Below are 12,347 nucleotides of genomic sequence, written 5' to 3' on the forward strand. Positions count from 1 at the left end.
TATGCTCTGTGCTGTTAGTGCTGAAGAGCAGCCACCCATAAAACTCTCTGATGATGTTACTTTTACCTCCACAAAGTGATCTTTGCTAATTTTTAACATTAAATATTTAAAATATTAACTTTAGATAGAACATATCTCCAAAATAATAACATTTGATTGTTTGTGGAGGTTTTAAATTTTGGGGCATTTTTTTTTTTTTTTTTTTTTTAGCTTTAAGGCAAGTGTACTGTGCTGATTTGGTTTTTTTCCCACTGTGTAGAACTTAATTTTAAAATTCAATCTTTACCTTCTGTCTAGACAAAATCTTTTGTCATCACCCATTCACTGTGATGAAATGTAGAAATCTCTCTCAGAAATACTTCTAAAAAAATCAACAGTTGTTGAAAAAGATAATTAAATACTGAATCTAACTTTATTGCCTCAGTGGTATTCAGTCCCTACAGTTTTTCTTGTCCCCTCTCAGACACCCTCTTCAGGAATACTCCAGGTTCTAAGGAGCAGGGATTTTACAGTAATGGTTTTACATGAATATGTTTTACCAGCATCTTGCCGAAATTGTGGAGTGTCTGAGTGCTTGCTGAGGGGAGCCTGTGTGTTGTTGATGTGACCCACACCACCAGAGAAGCACATCAGCTCCATGTAGGGCTGTGGGTGTTTGCTGCTGAACTGCCTATCCCAGCCACACCAGCTCCATGAAGGCCCCCTCCGAGGGGATGTTCCAGAAAACACAGGCAGTGTGGCCATGGAATCCTGCTGGCTCTGCTTTCTCTGCTGGCTCCACTTTCTCTGCTGGCTCCAGCTCCTTGCTGTGTGTGATGAGAGTACCAGCTCTAGTCCACTTGCTCAGCACACAGTTCTGTATTTCCAGCAGTCTCCCAGAGCACATTTTTGTGTCCCATATTCAGGGGCTGGGGCCAGAGCAGTTTCATAGCACTTGTCATTGCCCCCACAGGGCTGGCCCCCCCTGGACCAGCTGTGCAGCTTGGCAGCTGGAGTGCAGCAAAAAAGAAAAGCCATGTGGCTCGATTGGGAAAGTGAGTGATTACTGGCAAAGCACTTTAATCTACATTAACAATTTTGTGATTCTGAACATACTGTGCATTGTACTAGTCTCTGATATTCTTAGTATTATGTGTAAATACCCTAGGGTTTATTGTGATTTTAACACACAGCAGAAATATTTCCTGAGGACGAGAAAAGTGATAGATTTGAAAGCCTGAAAGCTTAGTTGGCACAAGGCATGATGACAAACCTGCTTGTATTGCCCAGTGTCCTTTTCAGATTAATCGTATTGTGTGTTATAGAATGGATTTCCGTAAGACCTCTTGTACACACTGTGGTGCCCAGTGATGAGTGATGCATGGCAAGGGCAGCAGAGTGACTGGAGGTCATTCACTGCTTCCCTTCTTACTTGCTGTGTGACTTTTGGAGTGTCCTCTGGTCCCAGTCCACACTGGGATAATGTCCCTTCAAAGCAATTTAAGGAAATATGTTTTTAGGGGCAGGAACTTGATGCTTCTTGACGCATTACTCTGTATGAAAGATCCAGTTGACACTGGTTGCACATGTTCAAGCCCCTCCAGTCTCGCACATGAGAAATACTCCTTGTTAGAAACATTTCCAAATCTGTTAAACATCACTACTTTGAAGGTGCCTGCTGTCCAGCTCACACTTGTACCTTCTGTCTCAGCCTACTGAAAAGAATACTGCTGGAGATACTGAGTGCAGAGAGATTGCGAGCTCTCGGCCTCCCAGAGGAAAGCCTGTAAACTTCCGAAAGAGCTGTCCTGCAAAGGACACTGTTTTTCATTTCACTCATGTCTCATTGCTGTGGCCCTGTTTCCATCCACTGTGATTCTCTTGCCTCAACAAGTCACAGAAACACTGCACTGTGTGTCTGATTTGCGGGCTTGCTTGCTATTTTTTAATATATATATTACTTATTCCCACTCTGCACATCACATAAAGTTGCCAGTGTGGGGTGGTATCTGAGTAAGGTGATGCCAAATTCTCTTCATTTATTTCTCTTTGGTAGCTTCTTACAGTTAAGAGGAACAAGCCCAATTTTCTACATCCATCCATCCTTTGTTTTCCCAAGGGAGAAGGAAATACAGTGACACAGATTCATCATGAAATTTTAAACCAGTACCTTGGGGCTCACAAATCCAGATTAACAAAATCCTCTCTTGCATTGCTCCAGAAGCTTTTGTGAGTGAATCGTTCAGCTGGTTCTCTGAGCAAAAGGCAAGAAGCAAATTGTGCGGATGCAGCTCACTTGATTTGGAATCATATATTTAAATCTCTTGGAAATGCCTTTTACAAGGGCCTCTGGAAGAAAGTAATGGCTACAGAGATGATATTAAATTATTTTCTGGGAGATTAACACCCAGGTTAAATACCTAAATTGGTATCAAAAAACCAGCAGTAGGCATGCACCTGGCATGGCAGTATGTGATGCTAAGGGGAAAACTCAAAATCCTAACATTCAGTCTTCTGTCTCATCCCATCCCTCATTGATTTAGAAATGTCTTTGTAATCCCTGTACTTGATTGTGGAAGCTGGGGATTTCCCTCTAGTGGATTATTCACTGATTTCCTCCTTGGCTTTGCAGATTTCCAAGTTTTGTGGTGTATTCTCTGAAACATATTTGCAGCCAGAGCGGCTGCTTTTCCAAAGCCATCTGCAGAGTTGGCTTTTGCATTTTATTCAATATTTATATGCCATTGCTTTGAGGAGTTTTGTTCTGGCATGCTGTCTACTGCTTCACTTCAGTAAGACCTGCCTTCTCTTTCATGTAGTGCAATTAAATCAATTTGTTTACACAGTATCTTTCTTAGTTAGTTTCTTACCCTCATTTTAAAAGTTGTAGTAATAGAAGCATTTATATTGCCTTTTTCTTGGATGTGTGCTTCTGTGTTGCCAGTAGCAGACAAGATTGCACAAAGTTAGAAAATTTAACTGTTGAATTAACAGTTTAATTCAAACCCGGAGCAGATGAGGGATGTCATGGGACAATCCAGGGGCATTTTAGGAGATCATCAGCCATAATCTCTGCTATTAACATAGCTCTTTGACAGAGGTAGAGTACAGACTGCTGGATTTGAAGGACTGTTTTCAACAGTAGGTGATGCAGGATGCAGGTTGGGAAGTGCAGTGGGGAGGTAGCACAGGTCTCAGTTTCCAGACTTGCACTTCTAAGTGTGTTTTGAGGGATTTATCCTAGAACAGAACAAAGACATCTGTGAGGCATGAGAGTGCAGAGCTCTCTGTGCATCTGCTGTGGTGGCTCAGCCTGCTGTGCCCACCCCAGCCCTGCTGCTGCCATCTGGGACTTCCCTGCCTGCAGTTTGCTGCAGGGAGCCCTCCTCGCTGAGCCAGGCTGTGGTGTCATGCCCACAAGAGCAGGTATGCCTACAGCGGGCTGCCACACAGCTCAGATCATTGCAAAGACAACACAAAAGCATCCATCAAGTGAGTGTTATCCTGTCAGAGTCCAGCTGGGAAATGTGGAAGGGGAAACACTAGTCAATGTTTAAAACCTTTTAATAGATAAAGTGGTAGGGCTTTAGTATTCTTGAGGAAGTGTCTAATGCAATTTGCTAAGGCTTACTTGAAAAATGAAAGCTATTAAATTTAAAATCGGAAGGGGGGCTGGTCCAACAGAGGGGCTGTGTGGATTGCCTGTGAACAGAGCAGAAATGGCTGTGCAAGCGTCTTTGCTCAATGTGGGAGCTGCCTGCCAAATCAGGGTTTCTGCAAACTTTAGCCCGAATGGCCGAAGTATCAAGAACAAACCTGTGGAAGAGGAGACACTTAGAACAGTGTTTAATCAGAAAAGAAAAACACTGATGCGGTGGCTTGTATTTCAATAATCAGGTGAAAGGAAGCACAGCTGAATTTCTAATTATGATGCCTATTATATCATGCAAATACGGTCTTTCAATCCCTGACAGAAATCCCATAGCCAGAGTTATCGAAAAATCAGCTTATTCCTGTATGTGGTTTTCCTCTGAGAATCAAAGCCTGTTTGGTTTGGGGTTTTATTTCCCCTCAGTGTGGAACAGCTGCTGTTCCTCCATTAACTGTCAATCAGAAACCAGCCGCTTCCCTTTCTGGCATCTTAAGAGGCTGCTATGCTGATCCGTCAAGCTAACAATCTTTGCTGCAGAAAGCATGAGCAGGAAACCCTCTGAGGGAATATGGGTGCAATTAATCATACTGCCTTGTCAGGTCACAGACCCGCCGAATGAATCAGCCCCAAAGTTTGGTATTTGAGGGGCTGTGCAATTCTTGCTCTGGTTTGACACGTGAGCCCAAATGCTGCCATTGCTTGCACTGTGTTCGATTCACAGCTCTTTGGTGATCTAATGGTTTGAAGCCTGGTAAGCCAAAAAATCACTCTGTGTGCATTGGCTGCATGGCTGGAGATGCTATAAAAAGAAAAAAGAATTCCTCATTACACTATTTAGCTGTAATTTGCATGTAAAATTGTATTATAAAATATGTTGGCATAGCTGTAAAATTGCATACACACCTACAGTACACAATCTCCAAACAGCACATGCAGCAATGAATCAAAAATAACTTTCCCAGAAACTCAGTACTACTTCTGAAACTGCATTTAAGTAAAAAAAAAAAAAAAAAAAAAAAAAAAAAAAAAAAAAAAAAAAGGAAGCCCTATAATTTAATTTAATGAGCTAATGGAGCATCAAACTTTACTTTTAATAATATTACCTTTTCATAACATTTCAGCTAGCATAAGTTCTATCCTTACTTTTGTTTGCATGCCAATAGTCATTCACTCAAAGCAGTTGGGAAAAAAAAATCAACTCATAAGCTCTTTCACATAATTGCTTGTTCAGCAACTGAGGGTTTCTGGACAAAATACTTCAGCTATTTGGACAAAATACAGCAGAATCAATTCCTTTCCCCTCTTGCAGCAGGCTGGTTTGTCTCGTGGCAGGGCAGCCACTTGCTCTCCCCTGCTGTATCCATCCAACAGCATCTCTAGGATACAATATCTGGCATTTGCCAGGGAACTGGATCTCAGCAGCGCTGCCAAGGTGTTGAGCTGTGGGGAGGGAGCACGACTCAAGAGCATCAGGGAGACAGCTCCTAACCCAAGGCAAATGTGAAATGTTGGAAGGGGCATGGTTTGGTCAAAGAATGAAATCTTCTATGGAATCTAAAGGGCTGAACTCTATTTTCCTCCACTATTCCTCTGAAGAATAATGTTTGAGATGATTCAAAAATTCCTGTGAAATTTTCATGAAATCTGTTCTTAGGCTGGGGAAGAGTAGTTTGGAAGGACCAAATATACAGCAGTCAGCACACCTAAACTGCAGGTAGCCTAGATCCCTACTATTTTTTTCCTCAAACATCATGAAAAATGAGTCTGATATAAAAGGGAAAAAAATGGAAATTATGGAGTTAGCTAGTATCTCTTGCTTTTGATGGAATAATTTTCAATCTTTATCAAAAATATAGAGCATATGTTATGAATCTGCAAGTATCTGGACAAATGAATCACAGGCAGTAGATGATTCTGCTGTATTAAATATAGATAGTGTCCTGTGAACTTCCCTGCTTTTTTGCCAATGGAGACATATATGGGAAGCAATACATCATAAGGAACATTTAAAATATTATCTGAAGATCTTACTGATAAAGTTCATTCAGTTCAGTCTGGCAACAACAGAGAGGAGACTGAAAATGGGCTGCAGAATTGTCAACACAAAGCAATAATGAAGAGGGAGCTACCAAGCACAGGTGTGGGATGAAGTGTCTCAGTAACTTTTTTCATTATATTAAGTTGGAAGATAAAGGGCAAATTGATTGCATTTTTAAAAATATGCCAGATTAGGAGATTTATGAGCTTCAGTTTGATGGGCAGGTGATTCAATAACAAATATAAGGAACTAAGAATACTAGCAGAAGAACAAAGTGTCTTGTTTATTCTTGGAAAATACAAGGTAATAAATAAAGGTGAAAGGTACAGACCAAATGTTTTGGTGGGAGGAAACATCTCAGCAAGCAAAACTGTGACTGTAAAGCCTTCAGATGGCTGCTAAAAACCACACTGGTGCTAGCTAACCCTGGGTTTTGATGGCATTTAGCTGATGTTTTGAGGCTGAAGCCTTTTCTCCAGTAGCTATCACTAGGTGACATTTTGGGGACATGTGTGGGTACTATGACCTATTTTTTTCACCTGTTTTGCTCAGAGAAATGTATTTCCCATTCTTTTTTTGTGCTGAAAATTCTGGAAAGTTGAGAGCAGTGTTGCATGGGGTTGCTTACAGCAATTTGGATGTTTTTTGGTGTCTGAGGAAGAATCTGAAGCAGGCAGAGCCCGATGGAAATAGCCCCATCCTGTCTGGGTCCGGGTAAAACAGAGTAGCAACTTCTACTGCCAGCTTCAAGCTCTGCCAATGTAGCATCAGAATCACCACACTTTTTATTTCCAAAAATCAACACAATTCTGCTGCAAACCCATATGTGACCAGAGGGCGCGTGCCTAAACTCTTGCCAGGGGAAGGAAGTTTGCACAACGGGATGCAGCAAGCAGTACATTGCTGGGAGTGAACATCTCAGTGTTCACTGGTATCAATGTCAACTGGCTGGGGGCTAGGTGGGGTTTTCCTCCAGACTTATTTTGGGCATAAGCCATATATTCATGCACACAAGTTACTTGACAGGAACCTGTCTTCCTCATTGACAGGATATGCCTGTGTGCCCACAGAATTTTTGCTATGCCAAGCAAAGCAAAATTGAAAATGACTTAGGCAATACTCCATATTTCAAGTCAGTTTTTAAATTATGCCTTGACCTATATTGAAACTTTGTGGGAATTACTTGTTTTTGTTTATAATACCTATACAGATTTACAGCCCATTTTATAGGAATAGAACAACTAATGTATTGCTGCACAGTGGAAGCTCATTGCAGTGCTAACCGTGCCTCAAAGTAAGATGGATTGGAAGTTCTTCCTTCCCTGCATCCTGCTATTGGAGTGACGCACACACGCTTTGATTTCCCTCTGTTGCTTGGTTGTTAAGCACACTCTCTCCAGGCACACAAATACATATGTATTGTGCAGAAAGTGTTTACCAAACTCATCATTATTCTGCATTCATGCACACTGAGCTGTCTTTCTCAATAATTAGCTTTGTAATGATCAAAGACATTCTGTACTCACTTGCATTCCTCCTCATTTTATTGTTCCTCCATCACCGCTAACTCTTATGTTACATTTTCAAGGTTGCTTTTATTGATAGCCAAAACAAAAAGGCAAAATTAAAAATGAAAAGCCAAATTGACTACTTTTATAATTATTTTACAATGACATATTAAAACAAACTTTTTATTTTGTTTGATGTACATTCTGTGCTTTGCTAAATAACCTTGAAGACTGTGCTGCCAAGTCAAGCATTGCTATTAGCAATACTCATTCTGTAGTTCAAAAGTGTACTGATAAATTGTCCCTCTTCGTTTAAACACTACCTTTTATACCCTAGGACATTTGAGAAAAAAACTCAACATTAGAGCTGCAGTCTTGTTGACAGTGAAGTGTTTGCTTCTTCTTTCACTAAAGTACATTTCTGGCAAATGTATCATATTAAAATATACTCTGTCCTTAGATGAGGAAGAAGGCTGGCAGTAGAGTTATTAATTGGAGTTAAGTCTCCTCATAACTCCAGGAAGCAAGAATTTCTTTTACAGGAAGCTGAACTACTACATGCAGAGGTTGGATTTGATATGAAAGGCTGGACAGTGAAACAGAAACAGATATGAACTGTGGGGATCCTGGTTCCTCAAGCCCTGCCTCAGAGACTAACCCAGTTCCTGTCGTTTGCTGGAAATATCTGTGGGAAGATGAAGGTTTCGTGGAGCAATTCAATGTTTCTGCATATCAGCAGCCCAGTTAAATGCTAAAAAGTCTCTGAGAAACTGGCTGTGCAGGCTGGGGTGTGAGGCTGTGAGTGGCAGTGCTGCTGCTGCTTCCACTGGATGCTAGCTTGACAATGAAGATGCGTTTCTCCATGTTGGCTGGGGTTGGTACTCACCCATCTGAGGAAAGGGAGACAGCTTTTCCTCCCTTTTCCTCCTTCCCCCCCTTGCTTTATCCCTGACTGTTCCTCTGAACAATGCTCTCACTGTTTGAACTCATTTTCTTTGAACTGCAGGCACTGCATAACTTATACTTCTGCCTGTTATTCCATCCCTAAACATCTGCCATTATTTATCTGGATGGTTTAAACTCTTTATGTTCGATTTATTAGTCTCTCTGAGAATTACCTCCAGCTTTGTGTGGAAATATGTTCAGCAGTGGAAACAGCTGCAGGGCTCCCCAGCTCCTCTTGTGATGGATTCCATTACAAGGCGACCTCCACCATTCAGGGGGTGGGATTTGATGACTTTCCCATTTTCCTGGACAGAGATCATAGACCCATCTAACACAAGTTAGCACCATCTTTTTTACCACCTAGGTGTAGGGCGAAGATGCTTTTAATACAAGTCTTTTCCTCTGTTATGCTGGCAAAAGAGCTCCTGTTCTCCTCTCCTGCTGGATGTGCCTCAGTGGGCTCCCATCACACTGTGCTCTTCCAACATGTCTGGGGACATGGTATTCGTGCTGCCAGCAGCTGTGGCAGCTTGTCCTCACTCAGCCTTGCCTGCCTTAGTCTTAAATGTAAGGAAGACGGGGAGAAGGGACTTAGAGCCTCACACAGATTAATGATATCTTCTTTTTGGTGTCTTTTCCCCTTACATTTCAGGCTTGTGCTAGGCTGAAATGCTTGCTTCAGGGCTCTATCTTGCCCAGATCCCATATTTCCTACCACTGTCAGTTACCAAGGACCTGGTGAGGTCAACCCTACATTCTGTAGCAAATTAGACCAGCCACAATGTTCGTGGAAAAACTTGATTTGGATACTTAATTGAGAGTATCAAGTTGAAGACTGGAAGGCCATTCATCCCTTCTGCTTAAAGGTCATTGCACAAGCAGCCTTTGAAGTTCAATTAATTCAAGGCCCCTATACCACCCAAATCTGTCTGTGTCTTTGCTGTAAGGTTTAAAATGCACCACTGTATTCTATAGCATCTTGCATGCCATCTGTTTTCCAAATCACTTTCCTCAGCTGCATAATTTAATTACTGAGATAAGAACTAGAGGGGGGAGGATATGGAGAAAAATGGGAAATTTGTGAAGCCTCTGCATGCAATTTTCCCTTTCAGTGTGTGGGTACTAGAAGACATAAAGTGGCACTTCAGGGGCAAAGGGGACTTGGTCACACTAAAAAGGCTCTCAGCTTCCCCATCTCCCTGGAGAAGGTTGATGCAGGGAACAAAGTCGCACCATGCTGGGCTTTCATGTGCTTGGCATAACACAGGGCATAAACCAGTATCCATCCTCCTCCTGCTATCCAGACCTTTTCCTTCACTTTCTCTGGTCCCTTCCTCTCTGGGGCTGGTACCCAGCCACTGGTCATACTTGCACCTATGGGAAAGTCAGGGTTAGACTAGTTTTTTTTCAAACCCATGGTTCCTGTTCCTCATGGGGATAGGTGACAGTCTGGGGCTGAGGTGGGTTGGAGTCTCATTTTCTGGGGACAGCCTGGAGGGACTTATGAGTGGCAGATCATGTTTGGCCGGAACAGGTGGACTAAGGGAACGGGAAAAGGTCTGAGAAACGAAGAGAGTGATGTCTGACAACCCATACCCTGTGAGCCCATGGCTGCATAAAAACCTCAGACTCTCTCTCCTGGAACAAACTGGGGAGATTAAAAATAGCTGTTTGTTTTTGTTGATGACAAGGTAATTTTAACACAGGTCACTACCCCAGTCTGCTGCACTGAGTGGCAATAAGCAGAGAGATGTGGGAACAAGTGGACAGCACAGGGGGTGGAAAGGAGAAGGTGGGAGAGAGCCACTTCCTTGGGGACAGCAGGATCTCATGCAGACAATTCCAGGGTGGCTTTTCCTGGCAAGGCTGAGAAGTGGACCTCCCCTTGGTGCAAGGACCTCATGGGTGAGCTGAGTGTGCTCCTGCACTGCGTGATCTTGTCAGCTCAGCCCCCTGCTCAGAGCACAACAGAGGCCCTCCCCTGTGATCACACCATATGGTCCTTCACAGGCTTTTTTTTCCTCTGGTCTCTGACAGTGCTCTGGATAGAGAAGGGAAAATAAATACAAGTTGTCACCACAATACTGTTGGAGGTCTTTGGTGGTTTTATCCTTCTTCCTAGCTGCCTTCCCATCCCATCATAGACATATGTGTGTTTTCCCACTCTGAAATGGTTACATCTTCCCTAGACAAGAACACAAAAAAAAAATTCACTCACTTGTGACACAATTTCCTGTCTTTTCTCTTTTTTCTCTCAGGGACTCAGTGCAATAAGATGTTTAGATCTAATCCAGGGAAAGAAAACACAAATCTATGCTGAAGAATATTGCCAGGTCAAGGATCTGAAATTTTCTTACCTGCCTTGGTTCAACAACCACAGCATAGTTGATTCTAGCACTTCTTTTTGCCTTTTTCCTTCTCCACTTTTGTAATTGAAAGATCTGGCATTTTAGAGGCAAGATTTCATCCTGGGAACTGCTGGAGGGTGCTAGGGGAGTTGCTTGTTCACCAGAATGTTTACAGAAAATTTGTCACAGCCTGACCAGATCTAATTGGCACAATGTGTAAAGTGACAGGCTCCTTGGATATTTTTAGTACTCTCCAACCTTTCTAGCTCAGAACTGTTGGGCATTAATTAATTCCAGTTGTCTGCCAGTTCATTCTCTCGAAGTTGGATTCTCACAAATAATTTGGCTCCAGGTGTCTTTCAGATCCAGTAAGACAACAGGATGCTGGCATTTATCACATGTAGTATCTTGAGCGTATCTTTCCTATGTTTGATACTTTGGACATTATGTATCTCTTTATTGCCTTTGCAACTATCCATCTTTTTCTCCTAGTGGTCTCATAACTGCAGCTTTAGTCATTGACAGGCAGGAGAAATGCCAATTAACACATGGACCTTTCTGTAGCTGTCTCTTATTTGTACAACATTTTTTCCCTAGCTTAGATGCATGGAGCATTCTGAACATCTTCACTTTTCTTTCTGCATCCTATTTTTTTAACTCTGTGTTTTTATAGTGTAGCTCCATTCATAACAAACTCATTTGGGTAGCTTTCCTACAGGCCATGGACTGTATTTGATCTTCCAGGAAGTTTGGGTGTTCTTATCTGGAATCCCCTAGTCTATTTTTAAGTCTCAAGATTCTTTACTCTCTGTGGTATGGAAAACAGAATTGGAGGGCCTTCTTCCTGTGCTGGCCACACTACAGCCTCAAGCTTGATCTGGGCAAAAACCAGATACATTTGTCCCACATATCCAGCAGGACTGGGAGAGATCTTGTGATTATAATGGGAAGAGTTAATTTTTAAAACTTCTATTACAAAGCTGCCAAAGTCAAAATTTCTGAGCTAGAAGCAGATACAAGGATTTAGAGACAAGAAAGAAGTACCAGATCAAAGCCAAATTTATGCTCCTGATAACCCACCAAAGGGTTTTTAGGAAGCTGTTATAGTAGTCTGATATTCTTCAACCCAAGTTTTGCACCTATGCATGAGGATGCACTTGGGCTTTGCTTAGTAAAACATGGAAAGTTTTAATGCTGTGTGCAAACCAGCCCAGCCTAGACAGACACACAGAAAAACATCCATGAGATCCAACATTTGAAAATGGGCTGCTGGAGACACGGACCTCCAGGAGGCATTCACTCAGCTTGCCCCTTTCTACCTGCCCTGTCCTTTGGAAAGAAGAGTTCCTCTTACTGAAAAATGGGTTAAGATTTGCAGGGGCAGAAATACCCAGGTTTGGGCCCCTTCTTGTCCTGAGAGGATCAAAATTGCAGGTCTCAGGTGTCCCCTGCCAACCAGGTTGTGTGCCCTCACCTGTGTGGGGAGGATGGGAAACCTCTGCCTTCATCCTTGGTAAGAAGTAGCTGCTCCACCTGCTTTTGGTTTGGTTTGGCACATCAACAAGCAACAACCAAAGGCAAGCAAGGACACTGTGTGTGATTTGGCAGGGATTTTGGCATGAGTGTGCAAAAAGCTGTGTACAGTGATGTCTGGCCAAGCTGCTGCAGCACTTGCCAGTGGTGCTTGGAGCCTGGCTGCTGCACAAGGCCATGGCTATTACCCTCTTGGCCTGGCTCTTGGCACTGAGCTAATGGTCTGGGACTCCAGTGTACAGATCCCTGTGAGCCTTGGGATGGGGGCACTTGTAGAGCTGGTGTGTCCTCATCACAGGCCTCTGCCATCCGCAGCACGTGCTGTGGCCCCACAGTTCAGTGAC

Source organism: Sylvia atricapilla, chromosome 5 (genome assembly GCF_009819655.1).
Source record: "Sylvia atricapilla isolate bSylAtr1 chromosome 5, bSylAtr1.pri, whole genome shotgun sequence".
In the NCBI taxonomy this organism is placed as follows: domain Eukaryota; kingdom Metazoa; phylum Chordata; class Aves; order Passeriformes; family Sylviidae; genus Sylvia; species Sylvia atricapilla.